Genomic DNA, 25,837 nt, shown 5'->3' on the forward strand with positions numbered 1-25,837 from the left:
TAAGAAAACAAGGCAAATTATAAACCCCGTCTCAATTGTGATCATTTTTTTTATTCTTAGAAACTTAAAACACGTTTGAAATGGTAATTTTTTGTAGGGAAATATGGATTTTGCATTTAGCCCCTTGGTCTGACAACGAATGAAAAATTCATCACGATTGAGAGCGAGACGGATGGGTGGGGCTTCTCTTTTGGTTTTCTTTTTTAATTAATACATTTAGTTTTCTTTGTATAAGTAACATGATTACTTATACAAAGTGGTAATTTCTCGTAGAAAAAAAAAAGATTTTGCAATAATTAATAAATAAACTGATAATTTTTCTTATGACTGAAAATTCAATGAAATCATTAAAAAAAAGCAAAATCCTTCAAAAACAGGTACTTATAGAAAATAACTTCGATTTAAAAAATACTTCTCTAATTCCTAGAAAGATTTCCGTCGTTCATCCGAAATCAGTATACGTGTCCATAAATATAACGGGTGTGCAAGTGAAAAATCACTCAGAGTAGACGTTGGAATATCATATGTTTACAAACGGCATGTCTGTTCTTATAACATATAGCATATAACAGGTCATGTTTCTGCCAAATGGATGTTATAAGAACAGACACGCCGTTTGTGTCCTATGAAATTCCACCGCCTTCTCCAAGTGATTTTTCAATTGAACACCCGTTATTTAATTATACTGAAAAACAGATTTTTGAAACTATTGTGGTGACCGAATTTGAATTAAAATTTCGCGCTGAAAAAAATGAACAGCGCCGCGAAATCGCATTTGGATAATTTGAATTTGAAAAAAATTTCAATCAAGAAAATCGTTAAACATAAGCAACCATCTGCACACTTAGTTTTTTTCTGGTGGTTGGTAACTCTCCTGGGGAATTTCTGTTGAGAGGGTTGGTAAAAGTCGATTTGGTGGCTAGAGGGCGAGAGACTTCACTTTTGCTAGGTTAAGTTTAGTTGGTTTGGTAGTTAATAAAAGAAGAAAGCCTTTGTTTAACGAAAATTAATCGTAACGACAAAGAGGCCACAGTTTCCCCAACACGCGTAGCTAATTCTTACGGTTTTTTCAAGCGGAAATAGGCAAATTTTCGACCGACGCCAACACGTGTGTAAATTTATTTTATTGTTTGTAAATTCACACTTCATGTTAGGATTTTAATCGTTAACAACTAAGTCTAACACCATTTAACGGTCAGATTTGTTTAGATAAATTTTTGGATGCTCATACTTAAGTGGTACATTATAACACTTCTTAATTCCTCACACAAGATTGCTAATATTTCATTTACGGCAGTTAAATCAATCTAACGTTGCCCCACTCTGAAAAAAGACCGTGAAAGTACGGTAGAATTCATAATATCGTGGACTGAGGTACGGGGGGGTTATGAATTTTTCCCTTTAGGCAGTTGTCATCGTTATTATCATTATATCAGATACACATCACCGAGACATTTCTCGCAACGTGTAAAGCTGTATCATCTAGATATATTTTCTCGCAACGTGAAAAATTACACCACCGAGACGCCCATACCTCGCAACGCCTGATACATTTTGTGTTGTTTATTTATCATGTATTTTGTTTGGTACAACCAGTCACTTGGATCAAGGCATCGTTTATCATAATGTAAATTGTTTGTTTAAATCGTTGATAAAGTGTGGCATAATTTAACAACAGGTAAATTCTTTGTTCTGGCAGCGGCCATGTTGAAAGCGTATTTTCAAACCGAGCACATGTTTGAACTGTAAAACCTTATGGAACAAATTAACGACATTGTGGGTCATGTGGGACGTGCACTTTATTCCTTTGATTTACACCATTATTTGCACAGCGCCACAGGATTGATCACATTTCTGGGAGACATATTTTTGACGCATTTTTTTGAACGACGCATTCGTCCTACGCCATTTTGAACCTCCAGATTGCCTGCTATGTTTTTTTGTGTATGATTGGGGGAATGTAAACGATGACATAAAATATTAAATTCATGTAATTTTGTTAACTTTTCAATTTTTCACATCACACAATTTTAGCCTCAGTAATTTTCTTTGCTGTATAATTTAAATCGAACGTAAATTTTCATGCTCTATAGTTTCTAAACTCACGTAATGTTTTTGTCTGCACAAGTTTTACTTCACCCCAGATCTTTTATTTTTATAAATCTTTGCTAATTTTTTTTCATGTAAATATTTTGTTGTTTTGTTTGCTTCCATCATATAATTATCGAATGTCCAATCTTAATAAATACGAATTATTGCTCTTTTTGAAACTTTAACACTTGTTCGATTGTAGTTTAATATCAGAGTCATAGAAATTGAACATTTAAATGGAAATGAGGTTAAATAAGACAGAAACACGTGGCGAAAGCGGAATGCGCGGTTCCTTGTCGAGCTGGCGACCGCGCGATCTGCACAAAAGGTAGAAATTACGGCACGTTTCTTCGTGATAGAAGGGTGCTGGGCGGCAATGCTTGTCGATAGAATAGCATCACCATCGCGGTGGAAGAACAGCCACGACCGGGAGCCCCAAACTCCGCTCGTGCTACAACGCCCCCTACGGGTAATTCTGTTATGCTCTAGAATGAAGTTGATATAGTTCGGTCACCACACTCTTAGAGCGCTCTGGTGTCGCTGCCGCTGCATAGTTTTTTTATTACGATTTTGTTCTTTTGTTGACTGCCACAATTTAAATTTGCTGCCACACGTCCGTAATAACTTGTGTATTTGCACCCAGTTACTTTAATTCAGATGTTTCTTTGTTTTTATTAAATTTGTGATATTCAAATATTTGCATTGATCAAAACGTTTCAAAGTTTGGAAAGTTTTTTTTGCGGCTGAGCACTATGAAGGTCTTCAACCTGCGCTACTTATTATATATATAGTTTTCTTTCAACAAACGATAGTTAAACAAGTTTTAAGTTTTTTGTTAGGAAAGAAGACTTCATATATTAAGAAAAAATGGACCAAATATAAGCCCCGCCCACCCGCCCATTCCCTATTGTGATGAATATTTTATTCATCGTAAGCTGCAGGGCGGAGTTTATTTGTAGTGATGAGTTTTTCATTCGTAATCAAACCGAAGGGCGGAGTTTAATTGTAACTTCAATATTTCTCTAAAAAATTCTATCCTTTTAAAAACATATTTCATACGGTAATTTCTTGTAGAGAAATGAGGATTTTTGCAGCTAAACTCCGCCCGTCAGCGCACGATAAATAAAGCATTCGTTACAATACAGAAGGGGTGGGTGGGTAGGGCTTATATTTTGTCCATTTTTTTTCTTAATATACGAAGTCTTCTTTTCCCAACAAGAAACTGACAATATGGTCAATTATCCCTTGTTGAAAGAAAACTCTATATATAAAAAAAACAAAACAAACATTAAGCCCCACCCACCCGCCCCGATCTCAGTTGTGATGAATATTTTATTCATTGTGAGCTGAAGGCCGGAGTTTACTTGCCAAAAAAATTACCATATGAAATATATTTTTAAAGGATAGAATTTTTTTAGAGGAATATTGATGTTACAAGCGCCCTTCGGTCTGATTAGGAATGCAAAACTCATCACGACTGATATCCGGGTGGGTGGGTGAGTTTTAATTTTTGTTGTTTTTTTTTATACAAAGAGTTTTATTTCAAGGAATAGTTGAACATATTGTCAGTTTCTTGTTGGGAAAAGAAGACTTCGTATATTAAGAAAAAACTGAACCAAATATAAGCCCCGCCCACCCGCCCGTTCCCTATTGTGATGAATATTTTATTCATCGTGAGCTGAAGGGCGGAGTTTATTTGTAGTGATGAGTTTTTCATTCGTAATCAAACCGAAGGGCGGAGTTTAATTGTAACATCAATATTTCTCTAAAAAATTCTATCCTTTTAAAAACATATTTCATATGGTCATTTCTTGTACATAAATGAGGATTTTGCAACTAAACTCCGCCCTTCAGCTCACGATGAATAAAGCATTCGTCACAATTGAGAAGGGGTGGGTGGGCGGGGCTTATATTTTGTCTATTTTTTTTCTTAATATACGAAGTCTTCTTTTCCCAACAAGAAACTGACAATATGGTCAATTATCCCTTGTTGAAAGAAAACTCTATGTATTAAAAAAAAAAACAAACAAAAATTAAGCCCCACCTACCCGCCCCGATCTCAATTGTGATAAGTTTTTCATTCCTAATCAGACCGAAGGGCGGAGTTTAATTGTCACATCAATATTTCTCTAAAAAATTCTATCCTTTTAAAAACATATTTCATACGGTAATTTCTTGCAGAGAAATGAGGATTTTTGCAGCTAAACTCCGCCCATCAGCTCACAATGAATAAAACATTCATCACAATTGAGAAGGGGTGGGTGGGCGGGGCGTATGTTTTGTCCATTTTTTTTCTTAATATATGAAGTCTTCTTTTCCCAACAAGAAACTGACAATATGTTCAACTATCCTTTGTTGGAAAAAAACTCTATATATTAAAAAAAACAAACAAAAATTAAGCCCCACCCACCCGCCCGTTCCCTATTGTGACGAATGCTTTATTCATCGTGAGCTGAAGGGCGGAGTTTAGTTGCAAAATCCTCATTTCTCTACAAGAAATTACCATATGAAACTCATCACAATTGAGATTGGGGCGGGTGGGTGAGGCTTAATTTTTGTTTTGTTTTTTTAATGTATAGAGTTTTTTTTCAACAAAGGATAGTTAAACATATTTTCAGTTTCTTGTTGGGAAACGAAGACTTCGTATATTAAGAAAAAATGGACAAAATCTTTTTTTGTCAGTGGAGAAATAAATAATTTGGAGTCCTCCATATATTTGTTGTTCGAAACTACTGGAGCGATTGTTGTCACATTTTGAACGTATATTAGGAATATCATGTAGATGGTTAAACGCTAACTAAAATTTGGATGATCATCCCTACCACTAATGTGATGACGTTATCTCCAAAATTTATAATAGTGTTTTTTTTTATTTTATAAAATAAGGTACTCCTGTACTTGTAGTGTGTGAATCCGTGTCGAATTTTCACTTTAGACACTTTGAATTTTTCGAAAAAAAATTGAAACTGCAAAATCGAATGTTCCGAAATCTTATAAATATTTTAATGTTATCCTATAAGTGGTAAATCGTTAAGCAAAATTTATTCGTTTATGCCCTCCCAAAAAATTGATGATGTAATCTCAAAACTGGAACTGTCTACACAGAACGTCTCAAAAAATTTATATATCTATTTTATAACTCTATTTATTTTTATCTTTAACAAAATATATATTTTGTTAAATGTATTACCACAAAACAATAATTTTGATAAATGTATTATCACAAAATAATAAAGAATGTATACGTATAATAATACACATAGGCATTCCAAGTCTGAAACGCCAACAGCGTCAAAGTTTAATTCATTAATTTTTAGGCTAATCTAACCACGTTCCAGTATCTGACCACATACAAATTATGCTGATTTAAACCTGCCTTAGAGGAATTATGTCCTTAGCACATCTATAATGAAACCAACTGGGAAACACTTTTAAACAATTAATTGCTCAAATATATTAGGTCAATATTATAAGTAAATCGTTCTCGATAAATCGACGGTTCTGCTTAATATAACAACTAATTGCGATGTTCGAGTAAGTGGATTTATCAAGAACTTCTCAACTGTCACTAAGTCGCCATTAACAGATTGATTGATGAAAAAAGGGTAAAACTAATTTATCTTTTTCTCAAGCAGCGCTAAACATGATGATTAAATTAATGTACCATTACTGCAAACACTTTATTCATCCACGCCATTAAATAAAAAAGCTTATTAATGTCTTTTTCTCAAAGTTCAACATGAAAGAAATGAAGATGTAAAAAAGTCACCCAATGAGCAATGGAGAGATGAAAAATGAATACTCTATGCTAACATTTCCCGTCTACTGCTGCAATAAAGATCTCTTAAAGTTAATTGAAACGTGAAATGAGGAAATCCAATAGAGCCTCATATTCAAGCTTACAATCTAGCTACAGTAAGAAAAGAAATAAAATCGAAGCCATTGTTCACTTATCGACCACTGAAAAATTCGTCGCATTATGTTATTTTTATTTTTTATGTACCACCTAGTGCCTATCAATTAAACGTTCAGAAATCAGAACGAAGTTTTAAATATCCGTGTTATGCATAATCGAATTTTATTTATAGGTGACGCAGACTAAGTTGCGTTTTTAAATAGACAATTTTGACAGAATTTTCGCTTAAAATAAATGACTAACGATGTAAATAAAAATATTATCCGAATTTTATTTCGCGTAAGCTTGTGTTTCTATTCAGTATTTTTTTACACATTTCAAATTCGAGGCAAATTACATTTTAATTTTCCAATTTATGCGAGGTATTTTTAGCTTTCTGAACTGATTTCGTGAGTAAGCAAAGAAAAATGTTTATTTTAATCGGGAGTAGATTCGTGAAAAAATAAACATCATTTTATATGGATAAAAAGCTGCCATTATTTTTTCCGATTATAAAAATAAAAATTTATTGCGTGATAACGACATGGAAGGTTAGTCGAACATTATTTCAGTTTTCTGTAGTATATTTAAACGCGAACTTTTGAAAAAAAATATGTGGAACTTGCATGATAATTTTGTTGAAGTATTAGGGAATTATATTTACGGAACACAGACTAACATTTTTTTTAATAGTGAAGGTTTTAAAACTCCTACACCAAGCGAAAATGTGGTGTAAATTCTTGTCATATATTGCTGCAAAGCGTAACAGTGACATCAAATAAAATTTTTATGTTTGAAATTTCAACATGTGTTCAATTTCTGGTAGTAGACAGGCTATAAAACAAACTTATTCTCGAGAAAACCTGTAAATTTCTGTACGCAGAAATTATCTATGTAATAAAATCGTCAACAGACAAGTGACAGACAGACGACAACCCACCAACCACAACGGAAACGGGAGATAGAAATTTTCCTTTTCCACAAGCTGTGAAACGTTGAGACGAGAAATTAGGCATTCGCCAGAATCTACTTATTCCAATATTCTCCTTAACGTACGTTCTGATTACTGTGTAATCTTTTGAGTCATCTGATTATCTACCTTATTTAAAAAGTCTTCTTCTTTTTAAGAAATCCGACATCCCATTGTACCTGCAAAGAAATAACACGGTTTTAGTCAAAAATTATTACATAATTAACTAAATAAAAAACAAGAATAGTACGTGTGACAAAATGTTAACAAAAGTAATAAATTTAATAATAAAAATATCGACTGACAAAATTTTATGTGTAAAGCTAGTTTTAAAACTTTTCATCGCTTTAACGTTTCGTCTACATTTATGAAATTATTTTCTTAAAATACAAGATTTCGTATAAATCAATCATCTAAATTTCAACATTCTCGCGACACCTGAGCCATTAAAATATCAGACTTTATAAATCCGAGTCACCTTGTTTCATCATTAGCGAATGTTGAAAGTTTAGTAAATTCTGAAACACCCACTCAAGTTTTGAAAATTGGAAATACATGTACTCGTACTTTAATTAACGTTTCATTACTTCTGAACCTAATTGTTAACTAATTCAAAAATTCTAGTTCACAGGAAAATTCCGTTTTTTTATACATTTTTCGAGAATAAAAATACTTTATTATAATAAATAATTTTCTAAGATGCAGTAATTATTATTAATTTATGAACAGTCACGTATAAATAAGTACGATTAAAATAAATAAAAGTGCCAAAATAAAAACTTGAATTTGACATAAATATTTTATTTGTACCTATTGTCTATATTTTTAAATGTTTCCATTTTAAAGTTGCAATTGCCTCCACAAAATGTTTTTTGTTGAGGTTTTGAATCAAACTTAGACTTTGATATATGTCAAAACTACAGCGTACAGGAATCCTAGTCCATTATACATTGTTATTATTATTATTATAATTAAAAAATTATTCCTAAGTACAATTAGTTGTGTTTCACATTATAGCCACTAATTACATAAAATAGTTTTGAGTGAGCCACGAGGGTCGCGGCCTTGATACTTCATTAAATATTATTAAAAATAGAAAAAAAATGTTTAATACTAAAGTTGTATCAGTAAAGTTCTTCGAGGACCATAGACATACCCAAATTTGACTATACTATTTATTTAAAGAGTAATAAGCAGCTTAGCTTTTTCAAATAGAGTACCTATATACATATTTTTATATATTCTGAGTGAACTCCCTTTACACTCTATATCAATAGTTTATTTTTGAAATTTCAATGCGAGGTTGCCAAGTTATTCGAATTTTTTGAAAGTTAATAACAATGGAAGGATTGACAAAAAACGCAATAAGGTTATTTTTAAAATTTGATATTTTGTGGAGAGATATTTTATTATACTGTGTTGAAGTGTAGTTAGTCCGACAAATTCTGCTTCTTTAAACAATTATAAAATTTGATTTTTGGTTTTCGTTTTGTAATAAGCGCTACAAGTACAACCAGAGACGCAATTAAAAGGGAGTGGACAATATAAAATAAGTATATTTAGTAGATAACCAAAGGAAAAAATTATATCCTCCGTTTCTCAGTACATGCTTAATTTTGACACTTATTATGTTTATGTTTATAATTCAAAAGAAATGTACTATTTCACGTTAGATTACGAGCATTTTGTCTCCTCGACACATAGAAAACGACTGATTAATTTATATTTTCCCCTTTTTTTCTTAATGTTCCTAGTGTTCTTTTCGCGATAAGGAACTTGAAACATGTTTAAAACAGGAAATATTACGGATTTTGTAATTACGCTCCGCCCCTCAGCCTGACAACGAATGGAGCTGCGTGAGCTACGAAGGCGGAGCTTAACTGCTAAATCCTTATTTCTCTACGAGAAACTAAAAACATGTTTTTGAGTATCGTGTTGTTCAAAGAATACTATGTATATTAAGACAAAATTAAATAAATTCTAGAAATTGTGCAAGTTTTAAAGTCCAGCGATTCCAGACATTCTAGAGATTCTATAAATTTTAGAGTTTTTAGAGATTCTCGAAGATTTGGAGATTCTGGAGGTATTAAAGATTGTGGACACTCTAAAAATTGTAAAAATTCCAAAGATTCCAAAAGTTTTAGTTCTACTGGTTCCAGCAGTTGCAGAGATTCTAAAGATTCTAGAAATTTACAGATTTTAGAAATTCTAGAAGTTCGAAAAATTCGAAGGATTCTAGAGCTTTTAGAGATTCTAGAGGTTCTGGAGATTCTGGAGAAGCCAAAGATTATGAGCACTCTAAAAATTGTAAAAATTTTAAAAATTTCAAAGATCCAAAAGTTTTAGATTTTAGTGGTTCCAGCAATTGTAGACATTTTGAAAATTGTAGGGATTCTAAAATAACCTAGAGACCCGAAAAATTCGAAAGATTCTGAAAATTATTCTTAAGTTTCCAGACTCTAAAGATTCAAAAAATTATACAGCATCTAGAAATTCCAGAAAAAAGTACAAGTTTTAAAGTCTAGCAATTCCAGCCATTCTAGAAATTCTACAGATTTTAGATATTCTAGAGGCTCTAGAGATTCTGGAGATGCTAAAATTGTAAAGGCTCTAAAAATTCCAAGTATCCTACAGATCCTAAAAATTCGTTGTAAAAATTCTAAAAATTCCGAAGATTCCAAAAGTTTTAGTTCTAGTGGTTCCAGAAGTTGCAGAGATTTTAAAGATTCTAGAAATTCTACAGATTTTAGAGATTCTACACGTTGAATATAGAAATTTTAAAAAATTGTGATATTTCATATTGCAAATTGTGGAGATGCGAGGGAAGTTCTGTCCAAACAATTTTCGACCACTTTTTTTCTTGTTGTTGCTTTTTGGTTTTTAAAAATACATTGTTGTGGTAGTAGTTGGTCAAGGCCAATCGCAGTTGACAGCAAAGCGTTCGGACGGGTCTACTTGTAAATTTAGGGGTGTCATGTGTGAAAAAAAAAGTGCAAAAGTTTCACTTGTATATTTTTTATAAAATCACAATTCACACAAACTCAACCTAAAATTATAACGCTACACATTGTCTTGACTTAATGTGGCAGACTGAGAGTCAACTGATAATTAAAATCATTTAAACTTGAACAATTATTGCTACTTTTAGTAGTAAACAGTACTTTTATAACACTTTCAATCCAATTTTTGTTAAATAATATCATCCTTTAATAAATAAATAAAATATTAATCGAAGCCAGTTTTTTCCCAAAAACACTCATAAATTTGAAGATCATTTATTTATTCGGCAAAACTGTAAGTTGACGGACAAATTTTGATTAACGATTTATCATGAACCTTAAAATATCGCAAGATTTAGCAGTATTCGGTTTTTGCCATTTCAAAGTTAAATTGTAAAATATTGTTATATAATTTGGGTTTTTTTCCAAAAATCTGTATGTCTAGGGGAAAAACTCAACTCCTATTTATAAACGACGATGCATTATTTACTAATGGCAATTTGGGAAGTGACGTCATCTTCTTGTTGGTGAGGATAATTAGTCAAATTTTAGTAGTTTCGGAGATTATCTGCCTGATAAAAATCCGGACAGGCGGCAGACAGACGGACAAACAGAAAGACAGACTGACGGAAACAGGAGACCTTTTTTTCGTACTAACTTACGCTCAGGAAGTAGAAAATAAAAAAAAATTGAATGACGTGGCAACACCGCATTGAAACTTTAGAAATAAACTATGATTATAAAGGCTAGAAAGAAGCTAATAAAAATATGTAAAATATATCGGACATTCTGTATAGTCGATAATAATTTTACTGTGTGCTTAGTGACCCCCTGTATATTTGTGACCTTTAAAAAAATTGTTTGTTTCAATACAAACGATGGTGGAAAAGGATAACATTTTTTTGCAGGTTGTTAAAGTGGGCGAAGAGAAATCGTTACATTGTTGAAACGAAAAAACACAATAATTTTACTTTATTCGATTTTAGAATCATAATCTTGTTTATAAGCACCCAAATGCGGGCATAAATTGGCCTTTATGGCACAAATCAGTTAAAATTGCTAAGCAACGATTTATTTACATTAATTAATTATTCAAACAAGCTTCGATATTCAACATTTTTATTAAAGTTAGGAATCAAATCATTCCTTGGACGACTTCAAATTCTTCTACAATTTCTTTTTTACGTACCACGGGCATAATTGCCGATTTTGGCCCTCGGGAAATTAAGACGCCTCCTTCGTCGGGCTTTAAAAATTCCCTCGTGCCATAATCTCCTTAATTATGCCCTTAATCCATAAATAACTATTACATTTATTTAGGCAAAACGTATATTCAAAAAATTTCATTTAATCTGTAATTAAAATAATTTTGTTCAATTTTAAATGGTAATCTGACAACTGTTTTTCAATAAGGATGATACCATTAGAATTATCTACAATTTTTAATAATAATCTTTTGGCGTAACATTAGCAATTAAAAAGTTATGAGGAAAAAAAGATAAACTAGAAAACTTTGAGGCAATATATATACGTCTTCTGCTTTTGATCCTACAAAAAAATATGTCTTAGGGTTCTTATAGGTTATCTCCTAATAAACAATTTAGGCCACCTTCTTTTTTAAGCGGTTTGTGTTTATTGATTTGTCAACGTTGCCAAGGGAGGTAAGTTTTATGAATCGTGTGCTTTCGAAGACTAATTGCAGTTGAAAATTGTGTAGTGGAGATGTTTTAAACTTCTGCAATAAAATATTAGACGAAATAAAGACAAACTTTACAAAACGTGAAATCTGTAAATTTTAGAACGCTTCAAAGACCTGTTCTGTGCCCGACATTATTGATCATATTTATTACGAACTTCGCAGTTTTGTAAAAACAACATTTAAAAGTATGAATGTTTACGTACTCCCCACGCAGATGCCACAAATTTCACAATGACAAATTTAAAGGTTACTAGGATGTTAACAAAACCCAAAAATCGTTTTCACAGATACTGGTTGTTCATAAACAACAAGCTATTACATATACTGAGTAATAACTAAGAATTCGCGACTTTAATTATGTTCCGGTTTGTTGCACTTTTCGAAGCTTGTGAAACAATAAAGTGTAAAAACATAACTTTATTTTCACATATAGTAAGGAAAATCGTCTTCTGGTTGCATATTGATCCGCTGAAGGAATTTTCGGTCAAATTAAATTTAATAAAAACTTGAACAAAAAAGAACGTCTGGACTATTTTAAACCATTCAGGTTGCAGACCCTCCCTGCACGACTTTAATTTATAGAGGTCTTCTAAAACTGCTCTAAATCTGATTTAGTTTTTTTAGTCTGAATAGGATACGTCCGTCAATGAAATAGAGATTACTGAATATAAAAAAAAGTGTCCATTCCTAACTTTTTTATAAGTTCAAGTTGTCATTGATTTTGTTTTTGAAGTATGTCTGCGCTGAAATTCAAATTTATAATCGATGACTTAAAAATAGTTTTGATGATCACAACATTTTTAGTTTTATTAAAAAAAAAAGGTAAAATTGCCGCTTCTGACTAAATTTTTGTTTATTATCCAACTTGCTATTAAATGTGTCTTTGATTGTACACCGATGTGTTCGATAAATAACTTATATGGTACATAAAATTTAAGACTTCCGGTATACTGCTACATTAAAGTATTGTAAAAAGGTTTTTCGCCAGTAGTAATAGTCGGCATTATTGCTTAAAATATAACGGGTTAGTTGCAACAATACGCACGAAATAAATTTTTATGAACCATAAAGTTTAGTGTTGTTAAATTAGCATCATAAATGCGTTTCCCACACATAATTTGTCACAATTGGAAATTTAAGCCAACAAAGATTTTAAAATTTCATTCCGTTTCCTCTAATTTTTTTTTTCTTGTACGTAGTTACATAAATAATAATTATAATTGCGCAAGTTTGAAAAAATTCCTGCTTTCGAAATATCGTGTTTCTTGTTTACAAATACAACAAAAAAATCAACCCAGCTTCGACAACTCCGAGTTTCAGTGAAAACACTCTTACAAGCAAACTAATTAAAATTTCTACATTTTCTTAAATTCACAAAACTTAATTAGGCTTCTCCGACCTTTAAAAAACTCCTTCCTCTAACAAAGGCAACGATCTCTTTTTTCCTTTCGCCGTCGCGTATTTTCAGTCCGTTCTGAACCGGCTGGATAATAACAAAAAACCGCAGATAACACACATAAACTCCCTGTTAACAATATTAATCCTACAAGAGCAGGTTGGTAATACAATATTGGGTTCAAGTACGCACTTATGTAAACAGATTCAACCGCCGTTTTTCCATCTCCACTATCAAAATATTGATTGACGAACGTCATTTTCAGAGAATAGCATCACCTACGTCAGTGAGTGATCAAAGTCAGGTTGACCACCAGTATGCAGGAGTTTTGCATAATATCCGCATTCGAAGGCAGGACGGTTCGTCGCGAACTGTTATGATGTCAACTCGCATTAGGCGATTGATTAGGTTTCATCGTAAGATTGTATGAATATAAAATCTGTAAAACCTGACAGAAATATCAAAAGATTATATACTTAGTAGTATCTAATAAAGCCTTTTTATTTAGGAAATAAAATGCAACATAATCATTGATTTCTTGTACAGGTAGTCGAATTTTTAAATTTATTAGACATTAAAAACATTTTTGATAAAAGGAAAACTAATCTTATTACAAAAAAAATAAATAATGTATTTTCTTGTATGTTGAGATCTCGAGGTTGTCGAAGCTGAAAAATAACACTTTAGGACTTTTTAAACAAGATCAGTGTGAAAAAATGTGACACAATACACATAATTTTTTATTTAATTTTTCAAAAATTCGTCAAAATTTTGTAAATCTTGAAAACTGTTTTTTGTTACGGACCATAAATGCCATAACGGATTTACCTAAACACTGTTAAGACTAAAAAGTGGAAGCCCAGCTTTGAAATTTTATGTTGATTATCTCAAAAATCGTCAAAATGTTCAGTTGGAGATCAAGTACTAGAAAAAACTCTACATCGTCTCTATCTTCGTCGTAAGCAAATGATTATTTCCAGATCAGTCATGTATAAAACTCAACTTCCATAAATGTATTTCATTATAAGAAAAATAAATCCCAAAACTGAGATATCCAAAAACTGAAAAATGAAAGAAAAACTGAAAAATGGAAAACCTGAAAAATCCGAAAACTGAAATATCCAAAAACTGAGAACCTAAAAAGTCGACAAATTGAGTAATCCAAAAAGTGAAGTCGAAAAATCGAAACCTTAAAAACACTAAAAAATGAAAAATCGAAAAACTAAAGAATTGAAGAACAGGAATATCGAAACCCTCAAGAAATGGGAAAATGAAAACATCGATTAATTAAAAAATCGAAAAACTGACAGTTTAAATGTCAAATTTGAAACATTGAAAAATCGAAAAATTGAAAAAACGACAATTGAAAAACAGAAAATCTAAAACCGGAAAGTCGAAAAATCGAAAGATTAAGAAATCGAAACATTTGAAAAATTGAAATATGGAAGAGCTGAAATGAAAAATCGAGAAATCGAAAAATCAAAAATTTTAAATATTCAAAAATTAAAATGCCAAAAAATTGAGAAATCTAAAATTTAAAAATCGAAAAAGTAAAAAGTCGACACATCGAAAAATCCAGAAGTCAAAAATGGAAAAGTCGAAGAACAGAAATATTGAAAAATCCCAAAACTGAAATATCGAAAACCTAAAAAATGAAAGAAAAACTGACGAATCGAAAAACTGAAAAATCCCAAAACTGAGAATCTGAAGAATCGAAAAATTGAGAAATCGAAAAATCAAAAAGTGAAGTCGAAATATCGAAACTTTAAAAAATCGAAAAATAGAGAAATCGACAAACAAAAAGTTAAAAGTTGAAAAATTGGAAAAGCGGAAAAATCAAAAAACGAAAAAATGGAAAACTGGAAAACTGAGAAACCGAAATAGGCCAAAATAAAAAATTGAAAAACTGATAAATCGAAAGCCTGAACAATCAAATCTCGATAAATCGGGAATGAAAAATTAACAAATCGAAAAATTGAAAAATATCACAAGATTGAAAAATCTAAAATTTAAAAATACAAAAATTGAAAAATCGAAAAAGTAAAAAGGTATACACATCGAAAAATCCAGAAGTCAAAAATAGAAAAGCCGAAAAATTGAAATATTGTAAAATCCTAAAACTGAAATATCTGAAAACTGAAAAATCGAAAAATTAAAAAGTGTAGTCGAAAAATAGAAACCTTAACAAATCGAAAAATTGAAAAATCAAAAACCTGAAAAATAAAAAAATTAAAGAACTGAAGAACAGAAAAATCGAAACACTCGAAGGTCAAGAAATGGGAAAATCAAAACATCGATTGGTTGAAAAATCGAAAAATTGAGAGTTTATGAAAGTCAAATTTGAAAAATTAAAAAATCGAAAATGTGACAAAATGACAATTGAAAAACAGAAAATCTAAAACCAGGAAGTCGAAAAATCAAAAGACTAAGAAATCGAAACATTTGAAAAATTCGAAAACCTAAAAAATTCAAATATCGAAGAACTGAACTGAAAAATCGAGAAAACGAAAAATCTAAAATTTTAAAAATTAAAAAATCTAAAATTTAAAAATCGAAAAATTGAAAAATCGAAAAAGTAAAATAATCGACACATCGAAAAATCCATTCAATTTTTTGAACGAATGTGGTTCCACAAGATAAAAAAATGCATAAGTGGGTCCTGGAAGACATTTATCTGAAAAGCTGTGTTTTTCAGACTCGGAAACCGTTCCTTTTTCAGACGACTTCCGCAAAAGCTGTAATCGATTCTCGTCTTATTCAGAAGGTGTTGTTTACCCTATCTTATCAACAATTGTACCATAATTATCCGTCTTTTAAGAACAAACATAAATCTCTGTTTGTTCGGAACTCTTCTAGTTTTAAATTAACGCCTGGAAAAGTTTATCTACAGGAACCTGAGTGAGAGGAAGTAAAGAGTTTTACTTACACAACGTTTATGTAGTTTCTACACAATAACTCACTTAAGTGTTAAATATAACCACATTTGCCGAAGAGGGAATTTTGTGGTGGAGTGAACCTAAGACGTTTTAGATAGAAATTGATGTTCTTACGCCCTCTCTTCTAAAATAATTGTCTAATATAAGCAAATTCATGCAGTCATTCGATAATTTACAGATGTAGAGAAGAAACACTTTTTTACAAAACATTGGTTATTATGCACATGTATAAAGTCTGAGTTCTTTAGGATCTATACCACTGGTAAAAGCAAACTTAATAAACGACACTATGGTAAATAGGTCACTTAAAGTGGACGCGTAATTTTGGTGGATTTATTTGCTAGAGTTGAACGAGAATTTCAGGCTTTAATATCGCCCACATGAAAAGATAAATTAACAAACTGTTCTCGCATATAATAAATGCACATTTTAATAATAAAAAAACAGCCACAAAATCGGGACACTTTCAACTCGGAATATTTTGCCAGAAAAACTGAATTATTTTATGATTCAGTCCACAGCGACAAACACTCATTGTGAGAAGCGAACGCCATTATCAAATATTGATTCGTAAAAGTCGTAACTTCGTAACTTTAACCGAACTTGTACATAGTTAAAAAGAACACCACAGTTTTATGACGTTGGTGGATAAGATTGTCATAAAAATTCGAAATTGTAATATTAAAAGAACTTTTTTTCGTATTTCTTACAGACTCTAAAAAGTATCGTATTTTAAATATTTTCTTTTAAATTTATAAAAGCCATGAAGTTCCTGCGGTGTCGAGGCCAAGTTAAAGCTCGCACAAAACATAAAATTTATAGCTTAACAACTCAAGTGGTTTTAAGCTCATTTTAACAAATAGTTCCTTTGACTTAATAGTTCTTTGCATTTTTTTGTTTTTTTGTTTTACAAATTGCAAAAAATTGATAGATACATTTGAAAAAGCTGTTTAAAAACTATATTTTTATAAGACTGGTAAATTTACTTGGATTGTGCAGAAAGCAGTCAACTTTCCCTTTCTATTGTTTTTACTACAAACTTAACTCATTAACCTTAAAAAGTAGACAATAATTTTGCTGAAACGAAAGTGATTTTATGAAATTAAACACAACAAATAATTTCTATATTGCTGAAAATGTATCGTTTCATTGAGTTCATTTACTGAAGACATTTTTTAATATTAGCTCAAATGGATTGTAAGCCAGTTTATAAACTTGTCAGTTCTAAACAAAAGGATATGTTGATGAGTTCACGTAAAATTTATTGTTCCAGAGATAAAACACATTTCAGAGATAAAATCTTTTCGGATTGATTCAACTATCACAATATTACAATTTATCGGAGGAAAAACCGGCAAAACAAATACAAAAAATATATATAAGGAACAACCCGAAAAGCTGCAAGTTTTACTCAATTATCTATTTTAGACAAGTGGTTAAAATAAATGATTATATTTAATTAAAAGAGAACTTCTGGAGTATGAGGAACTCTTTCAATTTGATTTAAAATTTGGCCTTTATCATTTCTTCATTTCGAAAACTATTTAATTAACATTCCTACCTTTCAAAATTAAAACTGAAGAAAGCTGATAATATCGGAAATGCAGGAAAGGAAATGGATATACCAAAAAAATAATATAGAAAAAATGAAAGAATATTTTGTGAAAGAAATGCAGCCTTTATTAACAATATCAGAAAAAAAAATTGGTCCAAAGAGATTTGACAGTACTTCCCTCGCTGTCGGAAACGTGACGACTGCATGCCTATTATGTTTTTTTTTTCGCATTAGATTTCAAAGCATTCGGTTTTGTAGTTCCTGATTAAATGAATAAAATAAATTTGCGTATTCATTAAATTTTTTGAGTCACCCTGTATATCCAAATCCATAAAATATGAATGGAATGATAAATCACAAGAAGAGACTCATCATATTTTGTACATTTTAGATAGTATTTATTCAGCAAAATTTTTGCGTGACGTCATCAATTTTTTAGGGGGGATAACTAAATATATTGTGATTAAAATTTTATCATGCTTATCACAACTGTAAACCATCTGCAAGATTTCAAAGGATTCGGTTTTGTAGATTCCAAATTAAATGTCAAAATGTTGTTGCATAATTTTGATTTTTTTTCCAAAAATCTGGACGTTTCGGGTAAGATCTCAATTTGGAGTCATAAACTACATGTGTAAGACTATGTTATTTGATACAATTTAAAACCCAGTTACTATGTACAATTTTGAAGTGACGTCAATTAGACAAATTTTGGTTAGCGTTTTACCATCTATATGATATAGATATACCTAATATAAATACAAAATTTGACAACTATCGGCACAGTACTTTCGGAGATTATCTGTCTAATAAAAATCCGGGACGGCAGACAGACGGACAGACGGACAGATGGACAATCGGACAGACGGACAGACAGACGGAAACGGGAGACCCATTTCTTCGTCTTCTAGGGGTCATGAAAGATCGAGAAAATGTAAAAGTATAGATTACAATACTTGCTTACGCTCGGGAAGTACCTAATAAATTCCAAGAATCTATCAAAATAGAGAATAACAAATATTTCTATTGCGAAAAAATAAAAACAACAAATCAAAACTGTATGAAATTGAGGTAGTAAGCAAAAATTGGTAGAAGGTTATTACCACAGAATTTCCCTCCCCCATGAATTACCAGTACAGTCCAACAAATCTTGCTTCTTTGAAAAAGTATACAATTTGAATTTGCGATATTTTATTTGTAATTAACTATGTGCATTAAACAATAGTTATAGCAGTAACAGCGTAAGAATAAAAAAAAAGACTCATGAGTTTTCCTTAACCTATGAAGAGATAAAGAATGCACTGACAATTATTTAAACATCATTAATAAATCAAAGTATACTAAACTCACTATTTTTGGGTCCTTGACAAATTTTACAACTTTAAAGTTAAAGGTTCCCAAACCCTCACCAATGCCACAAATTATATCCTTAGGTTAAAGCTCTCACCAAATACTTTTCTATACAAGCCCTGTAATTCAGTTAAATTTCAAAACGACACGCGTATACTGTCATTACTTTGACGAGGATTCCGACCTCCGGGGTTGTTAAAGCATTGTTCGTCTAATAGAGCCCAAGTATTCATAAAATTTTATTAGGACCCAAAAATAGTGAGTTTAGTATTCAGCAGTTCTGTTATCAGCATTCACCAAAGACATGGATTAAAATAAACATTTTAAAGTTAAATCGCAATGAAAACAATTTTATATCTGCATTGAAGATGACGAAAGAAAGTAATGAACGTGGAGATGCTACGTCCGGAATATTCATCTAATGGAGAGACCATAATTATAAATTTTGGTGAACCTCAACAAGCTTCTACCACTGTAAGCTATCTGGAAACTTTTAAGGCAGAATTATTATGGCGTATTTCCATACCCAGATTTGAATTACAAGCACCGCAATGTTGGAAAACAAATGATCAGTTAGTTGAAGGGGTCCAAATCGATAGGGTTGTTTATTTGGCAAGTTCAGAAAATGTTGGCTACAGAGAATTATAACAAATTCACGAATGTGCGAAATATAAGGAAAATAATGCTGTTGTAGATGCAGACAATTTGCTAGAAATCGTTGCGTCTTTTAAAAGATCGACATAAAGAATAAAAAAGTAAGTAGTTAGTAAAGATCCAATAATTCATGCACAAAAGTAACATTCCTTAAGGGGGAACGCTAGACGAGAGACAAGTTTGAATTGGGCGCCATTTGTTGCCTTCAACGCAACCAGCAATTCTTCTTTAAATCTACCTGACGCGCTAGGATAGACGACTACCGGAGGTGGGTCATAAAAACATCCTAAGCCAATAATGCAGAATAATGATAATTTATGACAGGCGGCCCAGAATAATCATTTCTGGTATTCTTTTGACATATTAATTTTAATATTCGAGATAATTATTATATTATTCAAACACAATTTAGACACTGTAGAGCAAACAAGGCTTATCAAGCCCGTCTATTAGTTTATTCGCCTAAATGTATTATTGATACCGTTTTCAAATTACACCAAAATTGAAAAATCGAAAACTTAATAATTGTAAAATTGAAACATTTTAAATGAAAAAAATCGGTAAACCGAAAAATTGAAAAATCTATAAATCGAGAAATTGAACAATCTAAAAATTAAACAATTTAAAAATCGAAGAATTGGAAAACCAAAAAATCTAAACCGAGAACTTGAAAAATCGAATAATCGAGAAATCAAAACATCAAGGAAAACAAAAAAATTAACGGAAAATCTAGAACTTAAAAATTGAAAAATTAAAATACCTATCGAAAAATTGAAAAACCGAGAAATCGAAACAACAAAAAATGGAAAAATTGAAGAACCGAAACATTGCAAAGTCCCAGAACTGAAATACTGAAAAACTGAAAAATGGAAGGAAAATTGAAAAATCGAAAAAGTGAAAAAATTCAAAACTGAAATCTTGAAAAACTGAAAAATGGAACGAAAATTGAAGAATCGGAAAAGTGAAAAAATCCAAAACTGAAACATTGAAAAATTTAGAAATCGAAAAATTGAAAAATCACAATTGAAGAAAGAATTGATAAGAAATAGAGAAATGGGAAAATCAAAAAATCAGTTAATCGAAAAATTGAAAAATCGAAAAATTTAGAAACGCAAAAATTGAAAACTGAAAAATAAAAAAATTTAAAAATCGTAAAACTGAAATATCGGAAAATTAAGAAACCGAAAAATGAAAAAATTCGAGAAACCGAAAATATGAAGAATCGAGAAATCGAAGAATCGATAAATTGAAAAATCCCAATAGTAATATGTCGAAAAATTGAGAAATCGAAATCGAGCAAAACTGAAGTATCGTAAAGTTAATAAATTGAAAAACTGAAAATTTTTGAAAAAAAATCGTATCAAAAACTAAAAATTAAAAAAATCGAGAAATTGAACAATCAAAAAATCAAAACATTGAAATCCCAGTACGTTGATAAATAGGAAAATTTAAAAAACACAAATTTTAAAAATCCAAGAATTGAACAACAAAAAAAATCTAAGCCTGAAAATCGAATGATCGAAAACTCAAAACATCAAAGAAAACAAAAAATCTAAAATTTAAAAATTCGACAAATTGAAAAATCATGGAACTAAAAAATCGAAAAGTCGAGATAGTGAGAAATCTAAAAACTTAAAACTTTAAAAACTGAAAAATTAAAATTTAAAAACCGAGAAAATACAATATCAAAAATTTGAAAAATTGAAGAAACGAAATATTGCAAAATTCCAAAGCTGAAATATTGAAAAACCTAAAAATGGAAGAAACATTAAAGAATCGAAACAGTCAAAAAATCCCAAACTGAAACATTGAAAAATTGAGAAATGGAGAAATGGGAAAATCAAAAAAATTGGTCTAAAGAGTTTAGACAGTACTTCCCTCGCTATTGGAAAGGTGACGACTGCATGCTTATTATGTTTTTTTTCACATTAGATTTCAAACCATTCGGTTTTGTAGTTCCTGATTAAATCAATAAAATAAATTTGCGCATTCATTAAATTTTTTGCGTCACCCTGTATATCCGAATCCAAAAAATATGAATGGAATGATAAATTACAAGAAGAGACTCATCCATCATACTTTGTACATTTTAAATAGGATTATACGGCAAACTTTTGAGCTGATGTCATCAATTTTTTGGAGACGATAACCAAATATATTTTGACTAAAAATGTATTATGCTCTTTATACCCTTAAAACATTTGCAAGATTTCAAAGCATTGGGTTCTGTAGTTCCTGATTAACTCAATAAAATAAATTTATGCATTCATTAATTTTTGGGGTCATCCTGTATATGGAAATCCAAAAAACATGGATGGAATGATAAATCACAAGAAGAGACTCATCATATTTTATACAATTTAGATAGCATTTATTCAGCAAAATTTTGGGATGGAGTCATCCATTTTTTAGGAGGGATGAGCAAATATATTTTGATCAAAAATTTACCATGCTTATGATAAGTTTAAAACATTTCCAAGATTTCAAAGCATTCGGTTTTGTAGTTCCTGATTAAATTAATAAAATAAGTTTGAGCATTCATTAAATTTTTTGAGTCACCCTATATATCCGAATCCAAAAAATATGAATGGGATGATAAATTACAAGAAGAGACTCATCATATTTTGTACATTTTAGATAGGATTTATTCAGCAAAATTTTGAGATGACGTCATCAATTTTTTAGAGGAGATAAGTAAATATATTGTGATTAAAACGGTCCTGGTTTAATAACAAAAAAATATTGTTCGTCTATGAAACAAGCCCGTCTTAGACAAAGTATTCGTAAAAAAATATGTCGTAAAAAAATGTACGTATGCTGGTCCCGACTGCGATTATGGTTTAAACATTTTTTAGAAAATCCTCTCATGGATGTAGAAACATTTGTGACAGCCAAAGAGGTTTTTTTGAGAAAATTACCTTTGAATTTAGACCAAATTGAAATAGACACTAGGCAACAGGTGTTACATTTGGGCAAAAGAAAGAGAAATTAGGGTTACGGCTTCAAATTTTGGACGTATTTACAAACTTAGACCGACTACAGCAATAGCTAAAACTGTGGAGTCTCTGTTGTACAGTACATTTAGAGGTAATAGTCATACATACTATGGACAGCAAAGTGAGGAAAAAGCTGTCAAGTGTTTTGAAATAAATATAAATATAAAAACTGAACGGTGTGGCTTGTTTATTTCAAAACAATTTCCTTACTTGGCTGCTAGTGCAGACTGGGTTCTAGAGGATAGGAGTGCATTAGTCGAAATTAAGTGCCCTTCAAAATCGCAAGATTTGTCTCCCGAAGAAGCGGTTAGAAAAAAAATAATCAAGTTTTGTACATTGACAGACAGAGAATTGAAACTAAAAAAAAATCATGATTACTACTTTCAAGTCCAGGGACAAATGCTTGTTACGGGTATTTCACAAGTTTATTTTGTTGTGTGGACACCCAAAGGAATAAATATAGAAAAAATTTATAAAGACGAAGAAATATGTAAAAAGATGGCAGATAAACTTGGCAGATTTTACTTTGGCGCATTATTGCCCGAAATAATTGATTCAAGAAGAAAGAGGAACCTGCCTTTGCGAGAGATTTTTTTTAAATAAACAAAATTTGTTTCTATTTTTTTATGTACTTTAATAATTTATTAGGAGTACATTTTTCATCACCAAGACTTGCATATTTTTATTATAAATATATTTTGAAAATGATCTCTCGGCAAATGAAAACATATACGAGCACTTTTTTCGAGTAAACAATGAAGGGAGAAGTTACTGGGCGTAGGGCTTTTTTAAAACATCTCCTTTCTGGGATAAGTAGTAGATACACTTAGCTACTTATACGTGTTAAACAAAAGCTGTATTTTATATATTTTTTATTATTATTATAAATATGTTTATTAGTTTTATTAATTAACAAAGCAAAATATATATTAACAATAGCATAACAATGAATTTTTAGTAATCATATGTATTCAATTCAGGATCCTGAGTAGAGTAAAAATATTATAGTTCCCCAGTTTTAATTAGGTTTTATGATAGTACCTCATTGCGTAAAAGTTAATTTCCTTAACAATAGATTACTACGGCCGGTCCTGGCGGCTTGTTATAAAACTGAGTTCCTTGCCATAAATTAGAAAAATCAGTCGAGAACTCTAACAATCAGCTTATGGTAGAGCAGGCGATAAGGGTTTTACCTGAAAAGTCGTTTCCGAAAATTTTAGTGAACTAACTGCTCAAATTCTGTGGAATTGATACCCATTTGTTTCAATAATTGTTAGTTTTTATTAAAAACTCTGCTAACCAATAGATTATTAATTTTCCTCTGATATTGCTGTTAAAATTATTCGACGTATTTTGCATTAATTTGTGATATATTTTGATTTTAATAAACACATTATTATTTAAACAAAGTGTACCACTAACAAACATTTAATGACTCTGCGTCCTGTAAAAAGTGATGTTTTATCCATGTGCGAATTTTCAAGCGATTCTATGATGGTTATGACTCAAAAAACTTGAAAAGAAAACATACAATGGTGCTTTTTTTACGATATTTCTCACCCATATTTTTTTAATTGATTGAACTGGTCTCTGCGCTCTAGAATATGACAAAAGCTGCAGTTTGATGAATGATACATCTATATTAATATCATTTTTTCATACAAAAAAAACAAAAAAATATTATACCTCGTCTAGCGAGTCCCCTTAAATTAAAAAATTGGTCGAAGGTTATTTCGACAGAACTTCCGTCGAACTTGAGGAATAGTCCGACAAATCCCGTTTCTTTGAAAAATGATAACCTCATAAAGTGAACATTAGTGACCTAAATTTTTCAAGGGAGCGCGATCCGCATAAGTGCGGACAATATGAAATACATTTAAAGCAGATAACCAACGGGACAAATGTAGATATTTTCAAGTTCTTAGTACAGGCTTAACTTCGACTGTTTATGTTTATATTTCGAGGGAATTCGACTATTTGCCGGTTCAGATAAGCATCTAACCGCTGATGAAAATGAAATTTGATTGATTTTATCTCTCAACACAGAGGACAAGACGGATTAATTAATTAAGCACACTCAGTTTTTCTTTAAAAAAATTGATCGAAGATTATTTCGACAGAACTTTCCTCGCTCCTGAAGTACAGTGCAACAAACCCAACTGTTTCGAAAAATTATAAAATTTAATTCAAAATATAGATATGTATGTAATTTAAAGTAAAGGTAAAGAAAGGTACTACGTGTTTGTTTCAAGTGACTTATCCATTCCAAACTTGGATGTATATGAATTTGGATCGATACAGTGTAACTCCAGAAGTATAAAGTCATAATATTTTGCGTATTTCATAGAGGCTTTATTGGGCAAGGATTTACCATGTCTACGAAAACCTCAAAAATGTTTTCAGAATTTCAGAACATTTAGTTTTGCAGTTTCAAAGTAAATTTTGTTGTAAAATGTTGCATAAAATTTTGAATCTGGATATCTCGGGTAAAAACTCAACACGAATTCATAAATCACATAGTCAGGAGTGTACTATTTCATAAAATTTCAAGAACATTTTTTTGGCAAAATTGTAAGAGACGTCATCATTTTGAACACATAAGTCATCTTAGACCCATAAATTAAATATACATTTGCTTACTTATAACGAAAAAAATCGTAAAAAAGGTTTCGATTGTTCTCTACCATTGACGTTGAAACGGTTGCCACTACAACATTTGAAATATTCTGCCCAACAAATCGAAAAAAAAATTTGAAAAAACGTAGACACAATTTCGTCAATGGTGTGCCAAGACGAATTAGAAGTACTAGAAAACGTGCTACCATATTTAGAAAAAAATTCTAGAAAAGTAAAACCACAAACTCTGTGGAGCACGTTGTCCAAGCTGAATCCAACAATAAGTGTCAAGGAAAACATTGACGTCAAAAAAAGTCGCAAGTCTTAACAAACATTGCTAAATTTATTAAAGAAGCTAATGATGAAACATTTATTGATGAAGGTATTTTGTAACCAATTTATTTGATTTTAAGTCATCAATCTCGATATATTTCAGACAGTTTTAATTTCGGAAATAAGTGGCTCTTGTTGTCGAGAAGAGTTAACGAAAATGACTGTTGAAGACATTCAAATTGTTGGGACCATTCTGATTGTTAAAGTTTCACGAAACACGAAAAATAACTGTGAAAGTACAGCTCTGCGGCCTCTTCATATCACAAGTTTTCAATTATTATTAATAAAATATAACAATTTAACCAACATGTTGGAAATAATAAAATCGGAGAAATTCCCAGTTTTAT

The 25,837-nt window shown here is 30.9% G+C and overlaps 1 protein-coding gene across 4 annotated transcripts in view; it reads right to left on the reverse strand.

Moving 5' to 3' along the window:
- The window catches only part of LOC135130705 (uncharacterized protein), a 573,502-nt gene that overhangs the window by 542,462 nt on the left and 5,203 nt on the right, over positions 1 to 25,837 (reverse strand). For 2 of the 4 annotated variants that reach the window (XM_064058145.1, XM_064058146.1), the window contains exon 2: positions 7,086 to 7,135. The exons of the other annotated variants lie outside the window; for them this stretch is intronic. The gene's annotated coding sequence lies outside the window, so the exon portion shown is untranslated. The remainder of the gene's footprint in view (positions 1 to 7,085; positions 7,136 to 25,837) is intronic. 4 annotated transcript variants of the gene reach the window in all.

The sequence above is a fragment of the Zophobas morio genome, unplaced genomic scaffold, assembly GCF_036711695.1.
Source record: "Zophobas morio isolate AGI-343-1 ecotype UQ-CSIRO unplaced genomic scaffold, CSIRO_AGI_Zmor_V1 ptg000017l, whole genome shotgun sequence".
NCBI classification, from domain to species: domain Eukaryota; kingdom Metazoa; phylum Arthropoda; class Insecta; order Coleoptera; family Tenebrionidae; genus Zophobas; species Zophobas morio.